The sequence below is a fragment of the Chiroxiphia lanceolata genome, chromosome 1 (genome assembly GCF_009829145.1).
Source record: "Chiroxiphia lanceolata isolate bChiLan1 chromosome 1, bChiLan1.pri, whole genome shotgun sequence".
NCBI lineage: Eukaryota > Metazoa > Chordata > Aves > Passeriformes > Pipridae > Chiroxiphia > Chiroxiphia lanceolata.
In genome coordinates this window covers 19,890,261-19,905,227 of record NC_045637.1, presented here as the reverse complement: position 1 = coordinate 19,905,227, position 14,967 = coordinate 19,890,261, and the positions used below count along the sequence as shown (strand labels likewise).

General features: G+C 38.7%; 1 protein-coding gene across 6 annotated transcripts in view; it reads left to right on the top strand.

The window, feature by feature from the left end:
- Nucleotides 1-14,967, top strand: part of ZFPM2 (zinc finger protein, FOG family member 2) — a 307,827-nt gene that overhangs the window by 275,108 nt on the left and 17,752 nt on the right. Inside the window, exon 1 of one of the 6 annotated variants that reach the window (XM_032698302.1) lies at nt 8,815-8,890. The exons of 4 other annotated variants lie outside the window; for them this stretch is intronic. The gene's annotated coding sequence lies outside the window, so the exon portion shown is untranslated. Of the gene's footprint in view, nt 1-8,814; nt 8,891-14,967 lie in introns of those variants that run through there. One more of the 6 variants, XM_032698292.1, reaches the window with a different exon arrangement.

The window sequence follows — 14,967 nt, the reverse complement described above, 5'->3', positions numbered from 1 at the left end:
CTGCAGTGTGAAGAGAGGCACCCAGACAGAGTGGACAGGAATAAAAAAGCCAACCAAAGGTCCCAATTATCGTGTATACCAATATGATATTCCTAGGAGCTGGGTTGCTACCCAGAGTATCTTTCTGCAGAAGACAGATTACTGCCATATTCTAGAGTCTTTCCTTCGTCACTTGCGTTTTGATGGCACCTATATCATATGAAAACTGGCATATCTCCTTTTTAGCAGGCACAATTCCACCTAACAGATGGCCATGATGATAGACATGCCAAAGAACCAGTATGTGTATCAAGTTTGATTATTAGGGATGAAATTCCTATCCAAGAGTGTTTGAGTGGCATTCTGTACCAATCATCTGAACCTACTGGTATGGGTTGGAACAAATGCTGTTTCACTAAAGTCAAGGGATGTGTTAACTACAAAATAGGGAGATGAGGACTATGTAATTTAAGGTCTTGATAAAATGGAAATAAAGGACTTTGCTTCTGGATCACTCACTCCACTCTAGCAAGACTCAGTCATGAAGCAAATCATTAATTTCTACTGGCTATCCACATTTTAGTGTTTCTGGTGTATTTCCTAGTAAATAGTTGTTCTTTTTCAAATGACATTGTAGCTGGACTGTATAGATCTTACTGCACCACAGACAGTACAAAAACCTGCTGAAAGGAGAGCTAAATCATTAGAAAGTTGAAACACTGTGCAAAGGCTTATGAAAGCTGAATTGCCCATCTCCTAATAGAGACTCCTGTTGTCACAGGGTATGTTGTGCTGTACCTGTTTTTTTACCACAGTATAAAACTGTCACATATTTCATAACAAATAGCTCATTTTAAAATAGTAGACACTGTAATGACAGCAGAAATATTTTAGCTGGTTTGAACCAAAACTAGTATGTTGTGAAAAGATTATATTACCAAGGTCCCCACTCTTAATTTTGCCAGAGGCAAACAAGAATCATGGGTGTCAAAAAAGGCATCTAATATTCACATTTTCCATCTGAAAGAAACCACTGTGATGCATAAACATGCATGAATGGGAAATCATCAAACTAGTATTTCTGCTAAATATATCTACTCACTTTTTTTAATTGGTGACGAATAAGATTTTTTGGGGTTTTTTTCTGACATATTTTTACCAAATCACTGCTGAGGCATCAGCATTGATTTCCTTCATCTTTCTTTACTTTTTTGTGGTTGTCTTTTGCATTTTAAATACAGAAGGAAGGGTATTGAAGGCTTCAACTATAGGTGCATTTCATAGAGTTTGCAAAGTGGGAGTTTGTCATTAATTTTCCATTTGAAATCAAAACATGTAATCTTGCCTATAGATGTCTATCCATTATTTAGATTGGTTTATCATGGTATGACAATACCAGACATTTATTTGACTGGTCTAGTGGAGAATCAAATGCAGTTCTTTTGATGAGGCAATAGTAACTATGATTTAGCCTTTCTTACTCAAAGTCATCATTGCACTTCAGAATGCTTTGTGGATGCATTAAGCTGTAAATTACACTTGTGGAGTCTATGCAGTGTGTTGATTAAGGTTAGCAGATTGTTCCCCTACATTTTCACTCCTTGGCAGGTGTATAAAGGCACCAGGTAATGTGACCATTACTGTCCTTTTTAAGCTAGTACTCCAGACCCATGATCTGTGACTGCCAAATGCATTTCAGAAATGTCATTTGCAAATTGTGTAAAAAATATTGAGCAAAAATGGTTCAAAAATCTTTTTTCTAATTATTATGAACACAAGCCTTTCAGAAGACTGGAATTAAGATATGTTCAGGGGGATTTTATTTCTTTTGAGTTTTTCTTCCTCAGAATAATTTCTATTAATTTTTTTCTTGATTAGTATAAGGACACAGCTCAATAAGAGGATTGAAATAAGTTAGAGATTGGGTTACTTTGGCAGTGGCAGATTGAAATTGAACTTCATGACTCTACCCTGTGCCTTTTGCAGAAAGAAATAAAACCTGCAAGAGTAAAGGTTCCCATTGCTACTTTTGCCACAGTTTCTTTCAAAGGAATCTGAGGAAGATGTGCATGAAGAGCTGTGCATCAACGTCCATCAATGTCCATGGCCCACAGCTGTCCCACTCTGCTGGCTGGCTCTGCCTACTGTCCTATGGGAATGTGCCCTCTCACTGGAGAGGAGTTTACATTCCTAATTCTCTCTTGGCTTGGCCAACACACATCTTTTTTAGAGGCATTCTTGGTTTTTTTTCAGAAAAGCTTTGATTTTTAGCATGCCTTTTTCTCTTAAGTATTTTCTTCAGTGATAAGCTCTGTAATGCTCCATGTTTAGTTAAATGTAGGTGCACTGATTTTGTTGCAGCAACCAGAGTAACCAATGCTGAAGCTAGGTAAGAGAGATCCTATTTCATTTTTCCAGTACCAAATCTTAAACAGTGAAATATAGCTTTAGAAATAATATTAGGTATTATTTGACAGATTTTTAAAAAGGTACTATTTTATCACAAGATTTGCAGAATGATTGTTGCTGACAGGTGGATTTTTTTGCTATATTAATATATTTTTCAAAACCAAGATCAGTTAAATAGAAGCTAGGTCAGGCAGATAATTTATCTGATAAGTAATGTTTCTTGTTTAATAGTAATTCCTTAAGATCAGGATTCTTAGTCAGGCATCATTTTTCATCATGAAGTGTTAATAGTTAAAAAAGCCACTGATAGATAAGTATTCAGTATCTGTACACATTTCTAAGATCAACATATCCACTTTCCGTGTCTTGACAAAGTTAATTTTGTGCTCTGTGTCTTCCTTGTGAAATTACAATTTACATTTTGATTCACCATAAAATTTAGTTCAAACTTTTCCTACTATTTCATTCTAGAGATCCGGCTGCTTTTATTTAACAGATTGTCCTTTGATCTCAAGGAGACAATTGCTGTTTTACTCCTTTAATGAAGCTTGTATTATTACAGGCAAAATGAATATTAGACCAAATAGTAGTAGAAATCCCAGAGGGAAACATGCTCCTCTGTCTGGATCTTGGAAAAGCAGAATAATTCATTTTACTCAGTGATTATATTCAATAAACCCATAGTTCCTGTTCTTATTTACTTTTTTGATTTTTTTTTTTACTATTATGGGACAGTATTTCTGTTCTTTAGATTCAAGGTACTAGTCACAATTCCTTTGTCACAAATGGCACATTGGGCAGTTCTTAAGTGTGACTGAGAAGAGATAATCTGTTAAAGGAAGTTGGAGTTAAAAATGACACTTCATTTATACTTTTAAGTAGCTAATGCCCATTTCTTACCTGTCCTTCCAACAGACATCAGTCTGGATCATGTTTCTCTGTCTTTTAGACCCTTATTTCCTAGAAACTAGGAGTGATCAGATTTGAAAGTGACATTTCATAGAGGAAACAGCAGGGGATGGACACATATGGAGAACTGAAAGGAACAGAAGATAAAGGTACTTGAAGTTAAAAATTAGTTACACATTTGAGAAAAGGGATGGGGAGAACACATTTTAGTAGCACTCATACAGTCCCCTTTCCCTAACGTCTGTGGCCAGAAACCATCAGATTTATTAATAGCTTTGATAAATTTTTTTCTGTTCTCTTGATTATTTTCCAACCTATACTATCTACTTTAGACACAGACTCAACTTCAGGAACAGTATTGTTTGTTGCACATCACTGCTGGGCTGGAGGTTTAATTCAGAAGTATCTTTGGGCTACATCATTCTGTAGAAAAATGCATACACTGCAACTGAGGGCATGTTGTAAAGACATTCTAAGGTCTGTTGCTGTTTGCTGCTAGATGTCATCACAGAAAAAAAGAATGCTGAAAAAGAGAGCATAGTTTGACTAGAGCAGTGGCAATTATCTCAGTACAGATCGACCTGATGGCCAGAAAGATACAGGTACTTAGGCAGATGTGCAAATATGAGGGGCTTCACCTATCTGAGTTCTGACCCCATTCGGCATCTGAAATCTGAAGCAACACAAAAAATAAGGAAAGGGGAGCTCCTCAATCAGCACTAAGGAGTGGGAAAAAACCCCATAACAATTAATGCTTTTAAAATTATCATTACGCAAAAATGAACCATCTGAGAATACGCAAAACTTCCAAGAGTTAAATCTTTCTTAAAGAGAATTGGTAACCCTGGAAATCAAAATGTGGCCATGACTAATGATAAAGTGGCCCACTCAAGCTATTTATCTTCTGGATAGAAAATGGAATTCTTTCTAATACAGGTAAAATAACTTGCGAACATTTGGTGTCTATGAGCAGAAATGATAAATATTTTGTCAGTTCTTAGTGCAAGGTATACTTTTATTTTTGGTAGGAGAAAAAAGACTTTGATTTCTTTTTCTGCTGCATTTCTTGTAATGTTATATTAGAGAGCAAATAGGAGCTATGAACAAAGATTTAAAATGATGAGCTGTCCCATGCCTGTTTACAAGTCAGGATTTCATTTTACATAGAGTTCTCTATAGCGACTTTTTAAAATTTAAATTAGAAACATGGCCAGCAATGCATGCAAAATGTTCATTCATTGTAGTAAACTACAAAAATATTGCTTTTATGCAATGAGAATGCCATTGTAGAATTTTAAAAGGCATAGAAATAAAAGACTCCGGATTGGAGTGATTTAAACAAACTCACTAGGATATAGTAGATGATTAAAATACAATCTATAATTACATTACACTGGTATCAGGTAAGGATAAAAGCCTATAAATACACTGGGGTCAGGGTAAGCATAAAAAATGAAACAGTTATTTGAATAATCTGAGATCAAGTTGCAGTAATTAAAAATGAATGTATTATTCAAATGAAGGAATTAGGTTACAACACTCCTCATATGAAAATATTATTGTGACAGACTGAAATAAGTTGGAAGCGATTTTGATAAAAAATTGGGGCAAGAAATGTAGTGATTTACATTGGGGAAAAAGTAGACAATCTGTGTGGATGAGAGTATTTGCAACTCCTCCTTCAAATCCCTCATCAAAACTCACACCTTTCAGCTGGCCTTCAAGAATTATCCACTACCCCAGCCTCTTCTTGGACACTGCTCTTTCAAATACACAGATCAATCCATTAAAAATTAAAAGTGCTGTAGCTAAGGACTCTACATGCACTCACGAAGGAATTAATGGGATCTGCACCCACTAGCAGGCATATTGCTTAATCTACCCCACACATTGCTGGTTATCCATTTTCACTGCCATTACACAGGTCATTTCTGCCATTTGTCTCCTGTTCTTTCTTTGTCGTCTCCTGTCAGTTTGGAGGCGAAAGTCTACACATAAGACCGACACAAAACGGTGTTATTTATGTAAATAGTTGATGGCTACTTGCAAATTAAGCACTTGTTATTATAAATAAAGGTTTTTGAAATCTGACCTTTCCACAGCAGACTCCTTGGGGCAGGAACCTGTCTAGATGTGTTCTGAATATGTAAACCAAGGATATTTAATTATTAATAATAATTAAGAATGAAAGAATCAGAAAGTAACTTGGTGGTTTTTTCAGTGCTTTCATATCCCTTATATTAATTAACTTTCACAAGTGTACTTTGAGAGGCCTCTCTGAGTGGCTCTTTGCCATTGCCCGTAGCAGGAGGGTAGAGAGCTGCTCTGCAGGTGCTCGTATGCCCATCAGCAGGCCCATTTGAAATTCCCTCAGATAAGTGAATGACTGCACATCAGAAGTCAGAGCAAGATCAGGAGTAGCTTTCTTCATTTTTGCCCAGTGACTGCTGCCTTAAGTTCTTCTCAAACCTTTCTAACATCTGCAAGAGTCTATTGAGAAGATAATTTAGCTCACTTAAAATATGCCCAACTATGCCCTCTTAAATCCTCAGTTGATCCTTTTATCATCACATAGTATATTTAAGCCTCTCATTCTTACCTGTTAAATCCTTCATACCTAGTCTCTTTTGTCTTCCCCTCAAAATTTGCTTTCCCCAAAAGGTGGTTGTTTGTCCATTTTATGTCTTTTTCTTCTGCAGTGAGTTGTGCACTTCTCGATAAGTTGTTCATGCTAGAACTGCTGGTACTGCCAACTCTTTTCTTGAAATTCCTACTCAAATATATTATCGTGGCACACTTCCATTTCCAGACAATTGGATGTATCTATTAGATATAGATCAGATGTCTGAGTAACACTTAGGGTCAAGAAGCTGAATAGTTTTGAATGACCTGTCAAAAGCAGCCAAATAAAACTTAAAAAAAAAAAAAAAAGTTACAACTACCACTATTTCCATTTCTCTAACATTATTCACTCTTCACCTGTCTGTGCAGTTAATTCAGCTAATAATACTGTGCACAGGTGAATGAGCAGTGAGATAAAATGTTAATTCAGATTCAGAAAGATGACTTGTGTAGAACTATCCTGAATTGATAACTGAAGGATGCAAGACACAGTATCTTATACACAGTTTGCACGTCTCTGGTAGTGCCATTAAGTAATGTACTCAGACCAGCTGCAGTGTACCTGTGAAACAAAGTCTTCAACTTTAAAAATAAGTATCTGTTTAGTTGAATATCATCCCAGCAGACATTGAAATCTCGAGAGAATTCTTGTAATGACCAGTAAGTCAGATAGTTGCATATATATACATGTGCTACAGTGTATGTGTTACTTGACTGGCATATAGATTAACAATAATCAGTTAATATTTTATCAGTCTGTATTTAATGAATACTGAGAATGTGGAGTGGAGTACAAGGCTGAAAGCTGATGGGAAAGAAAATGAAAAAAGAGAATTAAACAGGAGGAAGTTACCAACTGAGAACCCCCTAGCTAAAAAGACTTAAACATAGAATAAGAAGCTACACTGAAAGGCATTTTATATTGTTATGTCAAGCAGTATTTCCCAGGACTGGGGAAATAGGCCTAAACTGTCTCTTGTACACATAGGCAATATTTTCCATTATGAAGATAGGCACTAAATCCTATTCCCACTTCCAGGGCATAGAGAGCATTGATTTTTCCGGTGTCTTAATAAAGAAGTATGAGGACACATTTTTTGAGATAGGATAGTACAGGATCATCTTCTCAGGACCAAGACACATATTAAGGGAGAGAGTAATGGAGCATTTTAGTGATTCTGAGTTGTAGATGCAGATGGTTGTTCATGTGAGTGCTAACTTTTAGCAGAACAAAAAGATATGAGACAGTGAAGTATCTCCAGCAGGTTGTGTATGCTGTGAGGTTCACTGCTTGTAAACTGGCCAGCATTCAACAGACCATGTATTGGTCTCAGTCATACATAGGTTAGGCAATGATGAACTGTGTTTTTCCATAGTGCCAGATTGTATTCCATTTCCATACCCTAGAGAGATTCCAAGTTGTTCATTATACTTTGTCCTGGTTTAAAAGAAAGAGAGGTAGTAGATAATATTTAGTGTCCAATAGGACTGGTCAGAGAAATGCAGAGATGGATTCATCAGCGGGGGGCTGAGGGGGTGATCATGAGAGCAGCTGTATCAGCAGTGTAGATTTCCAAGCAGACTGGGAGGCTTGATAGGTAATTGCTGCCAGTTCATTCTACTTTGTAAAAATCTTCTATTCTCAGAAGCATCCCAAACATTTAATAGAACTTTTCTTTAATCTCTGTGACCCTTTTACTTAAAGTAGCCTCATACCATTCCTCTTAAGATTTTGTGCAGTTTTAAGAAGGGGCCAGCCAGGACACAGGGGTTCATGCCAGCGCTACAGAGCTAGCAGAATTTCACCTTGGTGTGTAATCCCTGCTCCTCCAAAAGCCAGATAGTTCTTTGGGGATCGCTGCATGCTTGACATAAAATTTCTGCATTACTCTCATGAGACAGAGATAAGTGTTCAAAGGTTTCCACAAACTTTTAACATCACGAGTCCCACGTGTTTCCATGGGAGTCACGCACCCTGGAATGCTGTTTTTCCTCAGCAACAGATATATTATGAAGTGACTGATGTTGAATAGTTTCCAGCCCTGGCTGCATCTTTTCACTCTCCAGTTTTGCAGGGGAATGATTTAAGCAGAAATAAGCACCCGCGTGGTTGTAGATAAGCACAGGCGATTTCAATTAACATCTTATGGGCAGTGCCACCTTCGCTGTCTGGCTCAAGGAGTGCTCTGGCTGCAGATTTGGGGTGCCAGGCCAGAGGAGGGCGTGACGCAGCCCAAGACCTCTGTGTCACAGTTTGGCTCAGCTCAAAAATTCACTTTCGTGAGGGCTTCAGCATTCACCACAGCCTGCCCAGCAGCAGTGATGGCAACAGCCATCACAGCCTGGACTCAAAGGCAACCATCACACCCTGTCCGCAAAGTTTAGTGGAAGTGGAGGGGCGTGGGGAGCCCAGCGCGGGGTGGGGGTCGCAGGGCAATGCCTCATTGCGCTGTTTCCGGAGCAAAGAGGGGTGCTGCCCGGGTGAGCAGACAGCATTGTAAACGATATTATTCGCTTTGCGCGTCAGTCCGGCAGTTTATTTAAAATATCACCTCCGGTACGGTCGGTGGGCGCGTGGCCCGGCGCCCCTTCGTGAGGGGACACATCTTCGCCACGGGAGCGACAGCATCTCGCTCTGTCGTGACAGGAAAAGCACGGGGCGGCTGTCGGGAGAACAGCACGGGGGCGCGCGGAGAGGATTTAATCAAAGTTCCCGACAGCTCGCGGCGTTATCAGCCCCGGCGGTGCGATGTGCAGCCTTGTGTAAAATTAAATAAATAACGGGGCCCCCCCTCAGCGCGCCCGGCGGCGGCGCGGCGGCGCCATCTGCTGGCGGCGGCGCAGCACCGCGCGCTGGGCCACGGGGGGGCGCTGCGGGGCGGGGGGGGCCGCCCCGGGGGGGATTTCTGAGGGGCTGGACGTGGCAGGCGGTATTTCAGTAGCAAATTCTTATGACTTTGTCTTTCGTGTGGTAACCGAAAGGAATCTTAAATTCCAGCTTAGTGTCTCCCGATATTTTCTAATTTGTTTTTTTGGGGAGTTTTTTGTGGTTTGTTTGGTTTTTGGGGTTTTTTTACTGTTTTTTGTATTGTAATTGTTACACACGTCTTTAAAACTGTGACTCTTCTAACTTTGTAGCTTAGCTCAGCATTATCTTGCTAAGGATCTCATCCAATCAAGTTACTTAAAGTTTGCAATTCTTTACTGTGAGGGTGGTGAGGCACAGGCAGGTTGCCCAGAGAAACTGTGGATTCCCCATCCATGGAAACGTTCAAGGCCAGGTTTGGATGGGGCTCTGAGCAACCTGATCTAGTGCAAAGTGTCCCTGCCCATGGCAGGTGGGCTGGAACTAGATGATCTTTAAGGTCCCTTCCAACCCAAGCTAATCTATGCTTCTGTGATTAAATAATTTATATGATGGGTGTAACCTACAGAGGTTTGAAAGATGTTTTTTATCACAAAACGAAACTTCTTCTTTACAAAATTTAAAAAAAAAAAACACATATGTTTTCCGTACCCATGCATGCTATTCACTTTTCCCTCTGTTTCACCCCAGTTTGGGCCTTGTCCCAGAACTGTGGATAAAAACTTAGGTACAGAGACCTGGTTCAGCCAGCATATTTATGACTACATGTATTTATATACATGTAAAATTACCTTAGTTTACAACCGTAATTGTCTTGAGTGGAATGTATCTTAAACAATAAAGTCCATAGGTACCAATCTGTCTCGTGAGTTTTATTTCTTTTTGCAGTTCTTGGGAGTGAGGTGGTGTTCTACGGGCAATGCTGGTAGTAACAGAGAGTCAGACAAAGGTGTTATGAGGTAGACAAAGATCAGTGAAGGAAATGAAACTGCTGTGAGCATGGGTGACAGGATCATCCTTTAATTTCTTGGATTTCAATACGATTAACAGGAGGAACCTTCTTCTTTTGCTTTTAGATGCCCATTTTCTTCCTAGTGATGGCATAAAATGTTTTTCATACACATGAAAAGCCTCACTTCGGCTAAATAGATCATTCTAGTCTGAATCTGGACAGTCAATGAGAAATCAAGTTGCATTTAAGACATCTGTGCATTTTGTGCAGATATTTTTGAAGACGTAAACTCGTCATCGGTCTGTGGTCACAGCCTTGTGTTCAGACCAGTGGGTGGCTGAGAGTGCAGACTGCAAAAATGTGTGGTTGAGTGCATTGCACTAAATCATAGTGCGACTCTCTGTTAAATTCAATTTTTCATGCAGACACATCTTGAGGGGCTGCCATTCTCTGCACAGTATCAATTCTCCTGTTTTCTCCCCCTCATACTTGAATATTTTAGACATTTTACAAAGTAATTCTTCCTTTGGGATGTATCAGCTTTAGAGCATCTGAATTAGTTAATTTTGAACTTTGTCTAGACTCTTCCACCTTTCTCAGGATTTGGGCTGTCAATAGCTAGAAAATAAAAGCATGTAAATTCACTTAATTTTCAGACATCCTCTCAACAAGATAGGCAAAATTCTCTTAAGGGTGACCTGTAGAGGGTCCAGGGAGCCTGCAGAATGCCTCAGACCCTGGCAGACTCCCCCCTAGGGAGTCAGTATGCTTTAACCGGCTTCCCATTGAAGCAGCTGTAAGAAGTGAATGCATAAGAAAGAAAGGTAATGAAAACTGACAAGTTGAAAAGAAATTGAGAGTTTAATCTGCAAAGTTGTGCTTGAGGGGGCTTCCATCATGATATTCCTATGGAGTAGCAAAAAGAGAAAAAAATTAAGAAACTGCAGAGTATGATGAATTTACATAATTTTTTCTTGCACCAGGCGGTATTTATTAATTTCTTTTCTGCCACTTTACAGCACCTCTTTGCCTCTCAAAAAGAGAAAATGAAGTATACAAAACCTGGCAGTCATAATGAATGTGTGAAATGCTCACAGATTATTTATAAGCATGCAAGTTATGTAGTTGTTGGAGATTCTCTCCCTTCTGCTCCTGCTTGGTGATGAAGAATGGTATTTTAATAGGCAGATGGTAAAGACAATTACAGTTTGGGGCTCAGCTGGGAGTTACATCAGTTTATTGCAAATTATTAGTTGATAAATGCTTTTGTTTACAAGCAAAGTCTTAAGCAGCTTTGTAATCAGTTTATCAGCTGCAAACTGAATTTTGACAGCTTGCCTTTGGGTATACAGTCACTTCTTTCCTGGCCATTTAGAAATCATGCTGACCAGGCAGGCAGAATGGCAGCTCCTATGCACCTGTATAATGCTCAGTAAACTGGTATTTCTTATTAAGCCTGTTTTAAAAGAAATCATCAAGTACAGAATCCTTCGTAATTGCTAATCCATGTTAGTGTGTGCAGCAAGAATCTTAAGTATTTTCTCATTCATAATCTTTTTTGTAGTTCCATTGCGACCAGAATTAGCTCAGTCTTTGCTTTCTTTGCTTTCTGTTAACGGACTCTTACTAGATAAACTAACTGGGAGACTGGCAGTGGTTTACAACACATGTTTACCTTGGACACTGTATATAGCTGGGAAGGTGGCAATGCTTTTGATCATTTAGAGTTTTCAGTTAGTTTAATTCTAGCTTCTACTTCAAAAGACAACTATGATACCTGGCGTTTAACACATTTGGAGGAAATCTGGGGTATCTGTATGGGGGTTTGTGTGTGTGTGGTGGTTATTTTTTTAAATGAAGTACTTTTTAAATAGAAAAGACTGGGTTACATGCTTATTGTAGCTTCTATGGCATTTACATTTTAGACCATACTAAACGTGCAAATGTACTTTTAATGCCTTTTACTTAGTTCCTGGTTTAGTAAGAGAGACACTGATTTGTCACAGTCTTCTTTCCACTGCAGCCAGTGTAAAACATTCTAATGGTTTACATAGGAGCAAGACTTTTTTTGGAATCAAGAAGTTCTTCTTTGCTTCCATGATTGTTACAGCCGAGGTAAACTAGTTTCTGAACTTCAGCCTGTGAGCTGAACATTAAAATGAGGAAAGTTCCAAGATAATTCGCAATAATAGTGACTGTTTTCTCAGGGTTACACTCACCTAAATGCTCCATGTTCATTATAAAAGGTGACGTTTGTTTCTCACATAGCTGTAAACTTTTTCTGGAGTGTGGCCCCTGTATCAAATAAGCAACCAGGTCTCATAACCAATATTTCTTACTTCAGTTTTACCATTCTATAACTTCTCCATTTCTCTTTTTATTTATTGTTTGATTTCCTTTACAAATACAACCTATCACTACAGCTCCTGCTGTATAATCCTTCCTTCTGCCTAGGTACCCCTGCCATTCACTCTACATTTGCCCAGGGGCAAGAAATGAGCCCTACAGTAGCAGGTGCAAGACAGTAGAAAATCCATTGATAAGATGCAGTGTACTCTGCTTTCCCTGTAAGAAAGAGGTGCCATTAAAGCATAGCTATTGTCTCATTTAATCACCTCTTTTTTTCATACACTCCAGCCTAACTAAATAACTCTGAAAAGACAATCCACAGGCATGATTGTGTTTGTAAGGCTACAAAAAGGTCACCTTACAGCTGTGCTGTTATGGAAGCGGGGATTGTAGGAATGTGTGTATCTGCAGCTCTGCTTCAGAGTAATTGGTTTCAGTGGTCCATTTTCTCTCTCTGAAACCTGGTGCATCCACAAAAGCTGAGGGGGAGCAGTGGGCGTCACCTGGGAATGTCTCCTGGGAAGCTCTTTGGAGAGTGCCCATTCAGTGGTCCTGCAGAAAGTAAAAGGGGAGATGAGTGTTCTGTGACAGTAAGTCCTAGATCCTTTGCAGTGGTTATGGGAGTGCAACATAGGCAATGTCAGCAAGGGTTTATCGGTTTTTTCCAAGCTGTTTATCATTTCCTTTCTGAAGGATTAGTAAATTCTGAAATAACACTCAAGTGAGACCTAATTCAAATGTAAAAAAGGTGTAGCACTCAATTCAAAACAGAGGAATTAGCAAAAAAATGAGAAACAAAAAAAAGGAAGAAATTGGTAAACTTGAGAAAGAACTTCCTTGTTTGAGTTTATGCTGAATTAAGAAAATATAACAGGTTTAGCATTTGTGGCAGGCTTTAATTTCAACCTCTGAGCAGCAGACTTAACTTCTCGTGATGTGGGAGGATATTACAGTTTTCAGCTTCATTCTGTAAGTGTTGCCATTTGTGCCAAACATTTAATAGTTTTACGCTGTGGACTGTCGTCCACCAGGAGCTGATATCACCTAAGACTTTTTAGAGCCATCTAATAGAAAGATATGTATTCATTCTGATTAGCCCAGGATTTGAACGAGGGTCCCAGAAGAGATATATAAGCCTCTTAAATGCATAGAACTTCTAAGGATATGGGTTTAACTGTCTCCCCCTGTGGTAAATAAGCTGTGACAGCTCTATCAGGGGGGAAAATGGCAAATAAAATTACCACATTATTTTCCTCTGAATATTTTCGGAGGACTAATCTATTTTGCCTCTTTACCTAATAGAACTCTGTTGAGCTACATGCGGACATTTAATTGGAGGAAACACATAGAAATCCTCAAACAAACAAAATGCAGGCACGCAACAATGGAAAAAAATAAGAGGTCCAAATCTAAGTGTTTGTTACACTCCTTGCTCTGCAGAAACAGTGTGCTGCATTTGAGGTTCAGCTGATGAAGATTTTTACAGAATTTGAGAGCTGCTGCAATACAGATGGTGATGTTAGTGATAGTCGTATTGCAGCAAGGGAAAGACCTACCCCTGACACTGACACCAAGATGCCAGGTTTGGGAGCTCTCTCCCTTAGGACTGGCGAGTTCCTTTCATATTTTTCTTTTCCTCTTTATCAGCTATATAATGCCTGACAGTTTTAACTATAAAATCATCTATTCAGATGAACACACTGTCAGCTGTCAGCATATGACTAAGATGAAGTCAGGCCCAAAGCTCAGGCTGACTCTTGGGCAGGAGTAAGAGCTATATTCCTAAGGAGTATTTTCTCCCCTGTTTCTGGAAAGAGATTTTATATCTCAAAATGCAGGGATTTTAAAATCTCCTTTTTTAATTTGACTAATGCCTTTCAGGTGAGTATTTTTCTGTTGCTTTGTTCTGAAAAATATTATTGCAGTCCCTTTATTTTGCCTTTTGTTTAGTGAGGTAAAAATTAAGAAGTCTTCATATTCTGTGCTGAACGCAAAGGTAATAGTAAAAGTGGAACAGAATTGGTTTGTCCATTGGTCTAATTTTATAGAGTATAATAGATTTTCCATTTTTTGCAGTCTGTATACTTATAGTATGCAGTGGGTTAGTCAAAATTAAAGGTCAAGTATCTTTTGGCAATCTCCTTTGATCAGTAAACAAGGAAAAATTATAGAAGATGCTAAGTAATCATCTCATTAATGTAGCACTAAAGCTGTTTTTTGTGAGAGTTTGAGAGATCTGAATTTGCAGGGGTGATTTTTGAGATAGTTCACTGAGAGATGGCTGGAACCACGGCATTAAAATGCATTAATAGCAAAAATGCTGTGCAAAGTATGTATTTTGTGTACACATGTGAAAAATGCTAAGAATTATTTAGCAACTGGAAAGCCTGTTCACAAAATGTTTTTGATTTATTGCTGTATACACCACAGATCCGTATCACATATTCTTACATTATTTTATTCAAAAACTTGTATGAACCATGAGTTGGCATGTTGGAGAATACTGAAAAGGCATTAATCAACCCAAATAAACAAGTACATAGATCTATCTAACAACTATGAAGTAGTTAATAAATTTTTAGCAATTTTATTACAGAAAAGAGGTCTAAAAGAGTAGTGCTTAATTATCTGGACTCCTCTGTGCTGGGCTCTCTTTTGATTGTATTAATGAAGCAGCTGGCCCATTGTTTCTCTTTAATTCCTCTATTGTTTTAAGAATATGTCACAGCTCTTTATTCTTTTATCAGGTGCTGTGCAGGAGGATTCACACAATAACTCATATTCCTACTGTATTTGCCAATGCACAAAGAAACCTCCAAAGCATTTTTCAAAGAAGGGGCACACATAATTTATAAGTTCTGTTCCTTGTACCACTCTACTG